Genomic DNA, 12,344 nt, shown 5'->3' on the forward strand with positions numbered 1-12,344 from the left:
CTTTCCATACTATATGTGGCCTTTTTCTGTTCTAAGTGAAAAATGAGTGAGATTTTTTCTGTGAAAAATGAGTGAGATTTGCATTTCCCTGATGATTAGCCATACTGAGCATCTTTTCATGTGCCTGTTGGATATCTGCATTTCCTAGTTGGAAAAATATTTAGGTTTTCTGTCATTGTTTGCTTGTTTTTTGTTATTGAGTTGTATGAGTTGTTTATGTATGTTGGATATTAATTTCTTATTGGTCATATCATTTGCCACTATTTTCTTCCATGCAGTAGGTTTTTTTCATTTTGTCAGTGGTTTCCTTTGCTGTGCAAAAGCTTTTAATTAGGTCCCATTTGTTTATTTTCAGTTTTATTTCCTTTGCTTTATGATATCATTTATATATGGAATCTTTTTTTAGATTCAACAAACTAGTGAATATAACAAAGAAGAAGTGAACTCACAGATGTAGAAAACAAACTAACACCTACCAGTGGGGAGAAGGAAAAGGGAGGAACAGTATAGGGTTAGGAAATTAAGAGGTAGAGACTATTAGGTATAAAATAAGCTACAAGGATATATTGTATAATATGGGGAATATTGCCAATATTTTATAATAATATTATATTGGAGTATATTATAATAATAGTATAATTGGAGTATAACCTTAAAAATTGTGAATCACTATATTGTACACCTGTAACTTGCATAATACTGTAAAGCAACTATACTTCAGTTGAAAAAAATGAGTGAGTCATGGAAGTATACAGGTGGAAGAATCCTTAACTCATTTATGCTTCTGAACATGAGATTCTAAAGTCCTGTTTAATGCTGTTACAGCCAAGTTAGCCCCCAATTTATAAATTAATTATCCAGCTACAAGACAACTTTCTCCCACCTCCCTCTTCCTCTAGATGTGTTTGTGTTTCCTGCCCTGATTCAGAACACCGAAGGCAGGGGTCACAAGCTCAAACACGTTGAGTCCAGTCAGACTGTGTGAATGAACAAAGCTGACAAGTAACAGAAAAGAAGGTAGGACTGTGGTAAACCAGTTTATGAGTCTTCACCAGAGGTCCTGCATCAATCCCAGGTTCAAATCCAGATGTAAATAAGATGATATACTCCATAGATATGAAATACACTTTCCAAATACGTGGTGCTTATGCACATGCATTTGAGTCTGGGCTATGTTCCAAAAATTGTTAGTCGCTCAGTTGTGTCCAACTCTGCAACCCCATGGACTGTAGCACACCAGGCTCCTGTCTCCATGGGATTCTCCAGGCAAGAATACTGGAGTGGGTTGCCATTCCCTTTGCTAGGGGATCTTCCCAACACAGGGATTAAACCCAGGTCTCCTGCATTGTAGGCAGATTCTTTACCATCTGAGCCATCAGAGAAGCCCATATGTTCTGCCTGCTACTCAAGAGAACACTCTGCTTATGTAAAAAGTATTATATATTACAAAATTTTCACATAAAACATAGTCTCCTAAGAAATGAAAATCGGGGTCCAGAAAGGAACCTTTTAACAGTTTATCTAGAAGTCCATGCTGGAGGAAAGCTAAGGAAGTGTAAGCCAGCAGTTTTCCCAGGAAGAGAAAAACAGCACCACTCCCGATTTTGAGCAGAAACAAAATGCTAAAATTAAACTCCCAGCAGTCAGCTGGGAGAAAGATTTAACAACAGTGTCTGACTCTAACTCACGCTTTCCAGGGAGATCAATGAGAAAGCAAACATCTTATCTCACAATTAATAGTTTCAACATTTCAAACTGAAAAAGCTCCAGAGTAAACAAAGGCAGCACCAAGGCAGAACTAAGAGTGAATGCATTAATGATTTGACTACACCTGTATCTTTCCACATTAATTCTTAAATCAATTTATCTGAAGCGCTTGGAATCTTGAACTACTGAAGTGAATGCCACAAAAACATCATTAAAAGCCCCATAAATTTCATTTATTTTGAAAAGTTAAACTCAAAAGCTGAAGTGTCCTGAAATCAATCTTCTAAATAAAAAAAACTTACAGAAAAAAAAGTCAGTTCTTTATTCTGATACTCCCTAATAACTAGATTTTTGGCATTATTTATAAAAATTCTCTAGTATTCAAGCTTAAATGAACAAGGAATAGAAATGTAATTTCAGACAATAATAATATATAAAATGATACAAATGAGTGACTATCAACCATGATGAAATTATCTGAATATATATTCTTATATGTAACATATATATTCCTCAATTAAAATTAGACCTTTAGCAAGGAAGACAAACAGAAAATGATGTTTGTTTTATACGCTCTATTTTTTTATAAAACAAAAACAAGGTTGTTTTCATGGTATCTCTTGAAAAACAACTTTCAGAAAGGAGATTTAATACTCGGTAAATAATAGAAATGGTCTGGAGCCACCTTGTGGCAGTCACTGGTAATTGGAAGTGGTTTTTAAAATAATGGTTTATCTATAGTGTACAATAAAGATGTTTTACAGATGAAAAATCATCTGATTTCTTTCAAAATGCTAACCTTTGAAACATAAATAATGTAGTTATGTGGCAAAAGTGCCAGACAAAATATATTTGTACTAGGAAGTAATAATGAGAATGGCCATAACAATCATTGGTGCAGTGCTTCCTGTGTACATTTGTTCACTGCATGGGGGAGCCTCTGGGGGAGACCAAGGAAGACTAAATCAGCTTGTTCCCCAAGGTTATACAGATTTAGTTATGGGGTGAATCTGGGATTTAAAAGTCATATTCTTATTATTACCTGTTACTCTTTAAAAAAAAGCCTACTATATACCAGGCATCATATTAGGTACTTTCTATTTGTCATCTAACACACACATAAGTTGCTTCAGTCCTGTCTGACTCTTTGCGACCCTATGGACTGTAGCCTCCCAGGCTCCTTTGTCCATGACATTTCCAGGCAAAAATGCTGGAGTGGGTCGCCATCTCCTCCTCCAGGGAGATCTTCCTGACCCAGGGATTGAACCTGTGTCTCTTATGTCTCCTAAATTGGCAGTCAGGTTCTTTACCACTAGCACCACCTGGGAAGCTCATTGGTTATCTAGTCGTGATAATGTTCTTATGAGATAAATACTACTATATCCATTATATAAACAAAGATATTCAGAAAGATAAATAGCCTGTCCTGAGTCACTTACCTGGAACTGACAAAGCTGAAATTTGAAACGATTATTAAAGATCATGCTCTTCAGAAATACTATGCTTTTTCCTACTATATCAACTATATCATGATGTTCTAATTAATTATATAATATATGTATCCATCATTCATTCATTTATGATAACACATATATATGCACACAGAGGTGGGAAGATGAGAAAGCAAGAGAAATTAAAGACACTTTTGGGTTTAAGGCTCAAGAGTACATTTGACAGGGTCTGGGAAGAATCCGTTTTCTCCAAAACAGACAAATCTGTTGAATATGGCTTTAAACTAATTGTGAGGAGGAAAACTGAGGAAAAAAGCCCAGGTAGAAACATACATCCAGTTATTATGGAGGATACCCTGAATATCTCTTCCTCTCTCTCACACACACAGAAATACACCCCGGGCCTTGGGACATTTTTCCTTCAGCTGGCATACCCTCTCCTCCTTCTCTTGGGTAAATCATTCCTTTCACAGGTATCCACTTAGACATCAGTTCCCTGAGAAGCTTCCTGGTCTGCATCCCCTGTCTAAGTGCCCCTGTAGCCTCACACAGCCCACCGTCTGCCTTTCAGAGCACTTGGCACACTTCCTTTTGACGCTTCTCTGTGCTTCTGTGTGCTCCATCAAACTCCAAGCTCCATGGTCTCCAGGCTGCCCCCTCCATCAGTTGAACTCCAGAATTCAATGCAAACTTGTTGGCAAATGAATTAAGGTACTGAAAGAAATCTCAGATCTAGATCACAGATCAGCCTAGATCACAAAAATAAGCGCTACCGTGGATAAAACACAGCTAGTGGGGAGCTACTGTATAGCACAGGGAGCTCAGCTCAGTGCTCTGAAATGACCTGAAGTGGGGGCACTGGGAGGGAAATTCACGAGGGAGCTATACATACAGCTGATTCATGTTGTTGTACAGCAGACTTTAACACATTGTGAAGCAGTTATATTCCAATAAAAATACATGAATTAAAAAATAAGGCTCTACAGGTGCAGAATGGAAGTATGCAAAGGTAAAGTGGCAGCACAGAAAGGGAAAAGGGTCAATTGTGTCTGGGGAAGGAGAGGGTTAAAAAGACTTATCTTAAGGAGATGATATTTGAAATGTGGAGTGACAGATGGGAAGAGGAAATTATCATAAGGAATGAGATGTGGACCTCAAGTATTAATGTATGTGAAAAATAAACTGCATGCAGAATTTGTTAAAATACCATTTCCTCAGCCAAATGCCAAAGCATTACATTTCATTAGAATCCAGGAGTCAATGTTTCTAAAAAGGCCTCCAGTTGCTTCTAGCACTGATGGTCTTCTGACTGCATTTGGGGGAAATGGAAAAGCATGGTATGTTTGAGGCCAGGGCAGAAGTTTTCTGTGGCTAGAGATCTGTGATTCAGAGGAGGAGTGTTGAAGGCCTCCCTTAATGGAGACTGGTTTAGGGGGCGCTTTTCACTTTCATGCATTGGAGAAGGAAATGGCAACCCACTCCAGTGTTCTTGCCTGGAGAATCCCAGGGACGAGGGAGCTTGGTGGGCTGCCGTCTATGGGGTCTCACAGAGTTGGACACGACTGAAGCGACTTAGCAGCAGCAGCATAGGGTATGGAATTCATGGGAGAGAGACAAAAGGTGGGCTGTCCACCAAATTTCTCCTCCATGCACTGCCTCCATGAACCTGAGACCCTTCCAAGTTCCCAGACATATTCTTGAGTTCCATAAATTTTTTATGATGATCTCTTTAGTTTGCGTTTTTTCTAGCAACGACAGTTTTATGTTGATGTAATCTTTTCCCAAGTCATCTCATTGGTTGGTTTATAAGTAATACTACGACACACATCTATTGGCTATTTGTATTTGTGATTTCTCTGCATCATGCCTGGTAGAGTAGCAAGGCAGTTTAGTGTAGTTCTAGCCTCTGTGGGTTTGAATTGTTTTTCACTAACTAGCTGCATATCCTTGGGCAAATCCTAAACTTCCCATACCTCAGTTTCCTCATCTATAAAATGAGGGTAATAGAAATTCCTACTATATACGGGCATTGTGAGGATTAAACATATTAACACTGCACAATGTAAGGACTATATGAGTTTTAATTGTTTTTTAAAAATTATTGCTTTATGTTAGATTTCTTGTATATGTTAGGTTTATGTTAACTTCTCGCTAGCTGTGGGGCTTTGTTTTACTGCTATAGTTTCAATTAATTTATAAAGTGCTTGACATGGCCACCTACCAATTTCAAAGCATGAGAAATATTTCACAAAGGCCTTCAGCCTTGGGCTTACTTGAATCTCCTTTAGTGCTCCCTACTGGTGGAGAAGGAAGCTCTCAAAGTTACACCAGATCTTCCAGCTCAGAACTCCATGCAGAGGGCATACATGTCTGTCTTGACCTCACCTACGTGTTTAATTTCCTAGGGTACACTGTGCCAGCTGGACATAGCAGGGAGCATGCTTGGACATCAATTTTTTGGGTCCTCTTTCCTGTATGTGAAGATACCAGATGATTTCTGTAAGTATCCCTTTATGGCCTTTCTTCTTGTACCTGGGACACTAGAAGTTTATAGGAATAAGGCATTCAGAAAACTGGGATTTTGTACGGTAAGCATGTCAGAGTTTAAGTATTACAGACTTGAGAATCTCCTCCTAAATTCTTTCTTACCCCTCATGCTCACTCTGTTTAGCCAGGCACAGGCTCTAGGGCATGGGCTTCAGTTATTGTGCCACATGGACTTAGTTGTTCTTTGGCATGTGGGATCTTCCTGGACCACGGATTGAACCTGTGTCCCCTACATTAGCAGTTGGACTCTTATCCACTGTACCACAAGGGAAGTCCCAGATTCTTTTCCCTTATTACAAATTACTCAGTAGATTTCCCTGGCCTATATAGTAGGTCTTTGTAGATTATCTATTTTATATATGTGTCACTGGTTCCTTTATTCTATTCAGTTTGTCCTGGGCTCTGGTGCCCTGTATTCTCCGCACATCTCTTGTGGAGTATTCTTCACCTTCACGCCAGCAAGGAGCATCCCTCCTGGACTCTTTCCCTCAAAACTGCTTTCTTTCTTCACTGTCCCCTTAGTTCTGTTAACCCCTTTCCTGTGTACCCGGAGCTGCATCTCCTAATTCTGCCTGGGTCTGCAGGACTCACCGGAACCCTCCTTGAGTAGCTGCCTGCTGTTCTTGTCTCTGTGTTGGTGTCAGCATCTGGGGGTGGGGTGTACAGTCTTCACATAAATAATGCTTACCTCAAGTCACTTTAGAATCCCAATTCACCACCAAGTCTGGGTCCTCGTACAGTTCTCTCATGACTTTCTATAACACCCACCTTCTCCAGCAAGGCCTGATAACTGGTCCCCAGATCCTGGTCCTACATACATAGTTTCTGTTTTTCTATCTCAAGGTATTATGTCAAAGTCATGCAGTAACCAGAAGGAAAACCCACTTCTGAGTGGTTTTTGTTTTTTCTTTTTTTCCAATTTAGTTGTACATGGAGGGAGGGGGCTATTTTTGCTCCCTTGTAACCAAAACCGAGAAAGGCAGCAGAGGCTCCCATCCACATGCCAAAAGAGGGAGTGAAGAGTAAGTTGTTATTGTAATGTCTGGAAATCTATCTATTCTCTTAGCTCCATTTTCTTTCAGCTCTGGGTTTAAAGTCCCTAGAAAGTTCTACTAAATCTCTTTGATAGGGAGTTCCCTCAGGAATAATAGGATCCTTTGTTCCCTAACAAAGGATCTGAAACATGCTTCAGAGAAACCAGGCAGGTCCCAAGATTCGGGAATGGGCTCAAGCTGGAAGCCCTGGGAATTCTGAAGGGAGCAGTCACCACAGACAGCTTGTTTAGATGGAGGCTTCTGGTTCTATTCTGCTTCAGGATAGAATCTGATAAACTAGAATAGAGGTTTGCTGGCTTCTATCAACTTCTGCCAGGCCACCACCGCAGGCAAGTTTTGCCCCCAAGTACCCTCATCAGTGGGAGGTGATATGGAAAGGGTGAGGGTGGGAGTTCTCACTCCTTAAATATGACCCTGAACCTACTGGCTAAGTAAAGCATTCTAACTTCATGTTTAGTGTGTAATTGTGTATACATTTTCTTCTTTTCTAGATCTCTACCAGCATGACAAATTGTGTGAAATGCAATTACTGTGATCACTTGACTCATAAAATTCTCTTGAGAAAGCCATCCTGCTGGAGTGTTTCTGTAAAGGTCACAGTTCTTGAACCCCACCCCCTCACCACCATTCAGTCCCACTCTGTGCTGCTTTCTTTCCTCCAGCCTTTCTCCTTGCTTGCAACACTTGGTTTTATCTTTCCTCATCCTCCGTCTGATTGGCCAAGGTGAGTCAGCTACCACCTTGCCTTGCTTCCAGGTCCTCTCTGAGGGAGACCCCTCACCATGGGAACTTTACGGGAGTTTGCTGTGGAGGATTTTAATGCTTAGAGGGAACTGAGGTAACACTGACTGAGAAGGCCATTCCAGCTGGACATTTGAGGTTGAACTGATTCTACAAATGGAGTCCGTGACCTCTCTACCCACAGCCTCCTCCAGCCTTAACACGAAGCACTGTACCTGCTGGGCACTCCCAGCATGCAAGATAAAGAGGCCCAAGCTCTTGGGCCTTGTAAGGGTCTATGGACAGTGTCTTTAATGGATTTGGAAAAAAGTGACCTTCTGTAACGCCCGACATGCCTCTCCGTCTATCTGTACTCACCTCTCTGCCTGTGGACTGATGGCTTTGGAGGAAGTGGGCTGGCGCTTCTCAAGTAACTATTCTCAAGGAAGAAATCTGGAGAACTCGTGCAGGCTGGAGCCCAGTGATGCATAGGCCTATGGCCCAGAGGACTTCCTTCTCTGGCATTTGACATGGTATGTCCTACAAGAAGAATATTAACCACTAATAGAGTTCTTACCCTGGGCTGGCTCTGTTCTAAATTTTTCATGTACATGAACTCAGTCCTTTTACCCCAACACCAAAGACCGATTGATGAAGGAGAGAAACTCCAACTCCATAATCTCACCCACACATCATTTGAAAAACAATTCAACTTTTCTTTTTAATTTATTTATTATTATTTTTTTAGGCTATGATTTGCAGCATCTGGGATCTTAGTTCCCCCACCAGGAACTGAACCCACACCCCCTGCATTGGGAGCACAGAGTCTTAACCAGTGGACTGCCAAGGATGTCCCAGAAAAGCAATTCAGCTTTTTTTTTTTTTTAAACTCTTGCATCAAAGTATATAGGCTAACATCTCCATTGGTTGTTTTCCTTGGCAGTCTCTTTAGGACAACTTGGGTCCAGACTGGTCCTACAATTAGCCTGGTCCTGGCTGCTGAATGTTGACTCAGCTGCAACCCTGGATGCCTCTGCCTCATCCCCCCATTCCAAAGGGTGCCCAGAGCACCTTTCCCATTCACACAGTACTCACCTACTCCACAGCTGTGTTTGATTATTACAGTAGAACATTTCTTACCTCTGATCTATGTGATAATGTAATTCAGATGGAGCAAGGCACTATGAATATCGAAACAGTGATTTTTCAGTATGTAACTTAAGCATATTGCTCCTGTTTGTCATTGCTTAAAAAATCAGATTCCTCTCCTCTCCTTGATTGATATTACAAAACCCCTCTTCCATTCCTTTAGAACTCCTCCTGAAAGCCCTTCTTCATTCGGTCCAAATAGAGCCATGACAATGTGCCCCATGAAGTCATCTGTCTCATATAGCTGGCAGTCTGGATGTCATTTTAAGCTTAGCTTGGATTCTCCTTCTACAGAAATAGTCAGCAGTCGAGTGAACAAAAATAGTGATGTGTTTCAGAAATGAAGCCTCGTTTTCTTCCTCTGACTGGGCAGCCTATAGATTAACTTACTTGCAACATAGCATGTCCGTTCAGCCCTGTCTTTGTCCTTACCAACATGAGCTGCTTCTCTGTGTGCTTCTTCATGGATACAATCTGGCATTTATGGATTTCTGCACACACAGATACATTTCCTCTTGGAGAACAATACCCTTTCTTTTGAAGAGGTAATACTAATCTATCATTGTATTAGTTAAGAGGCTGTGGGTGTCCACTAAAAGGAAACCTAATTCAGACTAGGTTAAGACTGGAAAATGATTTACTGATTCATGTAAAATCAAAGAATTAGTGTAAGTCTGAGATAAAGCTTGATCTAGCAGCTCAGCAAGGTAACTTGTGACTTGACTGCTTTATTATCCTAAAGCATTACAGATGACTTTCAACTGCTTCTAGTGGCCATATACATACTGAGCAGTAAGGTAGAAATCCTCTATGGATTTCTGGTAAAAGCAAAAATAGTCTTTCCTCAAAGTTCCCAAGACACATTTTCTTGTATCTCAGTGTTCCCCTGGGCCACACGTTCATCTGTAGGCAATCAGTTTTGACTAGTAGATGTTACATGCTGACTGGCTTAAACTAATCAGGGCTCCATGCCTAGAGGTGGGGGTGGGATTAGCTTTTGCCAAGTACAGGGACATATTGAGGTAGATACTTTCCCCAGGAAGAGGTGGGGCTTGGATTCAGAAACAGACCTATGAACACCACATTTCTATCACAAATATAATCCAGCTAATATTAAGGAAACCCATACAATTTTACTTATCAATTTTGGTAGCTCCTGTTTCAAGTGCACTTTGTATATTTCCCATGCTCTGTGCTTGGCTGTACACAAATGTCTGAGGGCATAAGCAGTCTTCCTGGATCCTTTCTCAGCTATTTTCCTGTGTGAATGACTAGATCCCGAGCCAAGTGCTTTCCATGTTTACATATTAGAATTTCACAGAAGCCCTGTACAGCAGACACCATCAACTCCTTTTTGTAGATGAGGAAACAAAGTGAACTAGTTTGCTCAGTGTCTCACAATTGTAAACGATAGACTCAGGATTTAAATGGAGGCAATCTATCTCTAAACCTAAGACCTTAAGTATTATGTCATGCCAACTATAGTTCCCCTAATGAGCTCAGACTTAACAAATGTCCTAGGACAGCAACATGCACTATTTTAGTTATGTTCAGAAAAATGAAGAGAATAAGGAAGTTATTATCTGTTTCCTGGCACTTTTCTCAACATCCTTGCTGACACTTATTTCTTTCTTTTTTTTTTTTTTTTTTTTGATAATACCCATTTTAAGGGGCATGAAGTACTATCTCATTGTGGTTTTGATTTGCATTTCTGTAATAATTAATGAAGGCTATGGTTTTTCCAGTGGTCATGTATGGATGCGAGAGTTGGACTATGAAGAAAGCTGAGCACCGAAGAATTGATGCTTTTGAACTGTGGTGTTGGAGAAGACTCTTGAGAGTCCCTTGGACTGTAAGGAGATCCAACCAGTCTATCCTAAAGGAGATCAGTCCTGGGTGTTCATTGGAAGGACTGATGCTGAAGCTGAAACTCCAATACTTTGGCCACCTCATGCGAAGAGCTGACTCATTGGAAAAGACCCTGATGCTGGGAGGGATTGGGGGCAGGAGGAGAAGGGGACGACAGAGGATGAGATGGCTGGATGGCATCACCGACTCAATGGACATGAGTTTGAGTGAACTCCGGGAGTTGGTGACGGACAGGGAGGCCTGGCGTGCTGCGGTTCATGGGGTTGCAAAGAGTTGGACATGACTGAGCGACTGAACTGAACTGAACTGAACTGAATAATTAGTGATGAATATCTTTACATGTGCTCGTCAGCTATCGGTATGTCTTCTTTGGAAAAATGTTTCTTCAAATGGTCTGCCCAATTTTTAATCAGCTGGTTTGCTTTTTGTTGTTGCTGACTTGCATTATTTACAATACCTTACAGTTCTCAGTGCACAGGTCTTTTACTTCCATGGTTAAATTTACTCCTAGTTATTTTATCCTTTTTGTTGCAATTGCAAATTAGATTGTTTTCTTAATTTCTCTTTCTGCTAGTTTGTTTGTGTATAGAAATGCAACAGGTTTTTATATATTGATTTTGTACCCTGCAATTTTATGGGTTTTTGAAATTTTTTCTAGTAGTTTTTGGTGAAGTCTTTAGGCTTTTCTATATATAAAATCATGTCATCTGAAAATTACTATTGTTTTCCTTCTTCCTTTTTGATATGGATAACTTTTTTTTTTCTCTTGCCAATTTGCTCTTTCTAGGATTTCCAATACTTATGTTGAATAAGAGTTGGCAAGAGTAGATATCCTTATATTATTCCTAATCTTAGAGGTATAGCTTTCAGTTTTTCACCATTGAGTATGATGTTATCTGTGGGTATGTCATATGTAACCATATTACTTTGGAGTACATTCATTCTATATATATTTTATTATGAAGTGCAAGTCACTCAGTCATGTCTGACTCTTGTGATGCTATGGACTATACAGTCCATGGAATTCTCCAGGCCAGAATACTGGAGTGGATAGCCTTACCCTTCGCCAGAGGATCTTCCCAACCGAGGGATCGAACCCAGGTCTCCCACATTATAGGCAGGTTCTTTACCAGCTGAGCCACAAGTGAGGCCCAAGAATACTGGAGTGGGTAGTCTATCCCTTCCTCAGTAGATCTTCCCAACCCAGGAAGTGAACCAGGGTCTTCTGCAATGCAGGCAGATTTTTTACCAAAACTGAACTATTAGGGAAGCCCCATATATTTTATTATAATAAGTTCTTATAAATGGGGATTGAATCTTGTTAAATGCTTTTCCTGCATGTAATGAGATGATCATACGATTTTTTATCCTTCATTTTGTTAATGTGTCTATGACATTGATTGCTTTGTGGGTATTGAACACCCTTGCATCCCTGGGATAAATCTCATTGGCTTATAATATATGATTCTTTTAATGTATTGCTGAATTTGGTTTGCTCCTCTTTTTATGAGGAATTTTGCATCTGTGTTCATTAGTGATAATAGCCTGTATTTGTGTGTGTGTGTGTGTGTGTATTGTCCTTGTCTGATTTGGTATTAAGGTCATGTTGGCCTCAAAAAAAAAAAAAATAAATAAGTTAGGAAGTATTCCTGCCTCTTTAGTTTTTTGGAAGGGTTTAGGAAGGCTAGCTATTCAATCTTCTTCGAATGTTTGTGGAATTCATCTGTGAAGGCATCTGGTCCTAGACTTTTGCTTTTGGGGAGTGTTGATTACTGTTTAAATTTCCTTACTAGTCATCAGTCTATTAAGGCTTTCTTTCCCTTTAAGATTCAGTCTGGAAAGGTTG

General features: G+C 40.1%; 1 long non-coding RNA gene across 1 annotated transcript; it reads left to right on the plus strand.

Annotated features, from left to right (window-relative positions):
• The first annotated feature begins 5,561 nt into the window (after positions 1–5,561).
• Positions 5,562–8,159, plus strand: LOC112586095. Its single transcript, XR_006552583.1, has 3 exons — positions 5,562–5,657; positions 6,630–6,727; positions 7,252–8,159. It is a non-coding gene; the product is annotated as an uncharacterized LOC112586095 (long non-coding RNA).
• The last annotated feature ends 4,185 nt before the right edge of the window (positions 8,160–12,344 follow it).

The sequence above is a fragment of the Bubalus bubalis genome, chromosome 1 (assembly GCF_019923935.1).
Source record: "Bubalus bubalis isolate 160015118507 breed Murrah chromosome 1, NDDB_SH_1, whole genome shotgun sequence".
In the NCBI taxonomy this organism is placed as follows: Eukaryota; Metazoa; Chordata; class Mammalia; order Artiodactyla; family Bovidae; genus Bubalus; species Bubalus bubalis.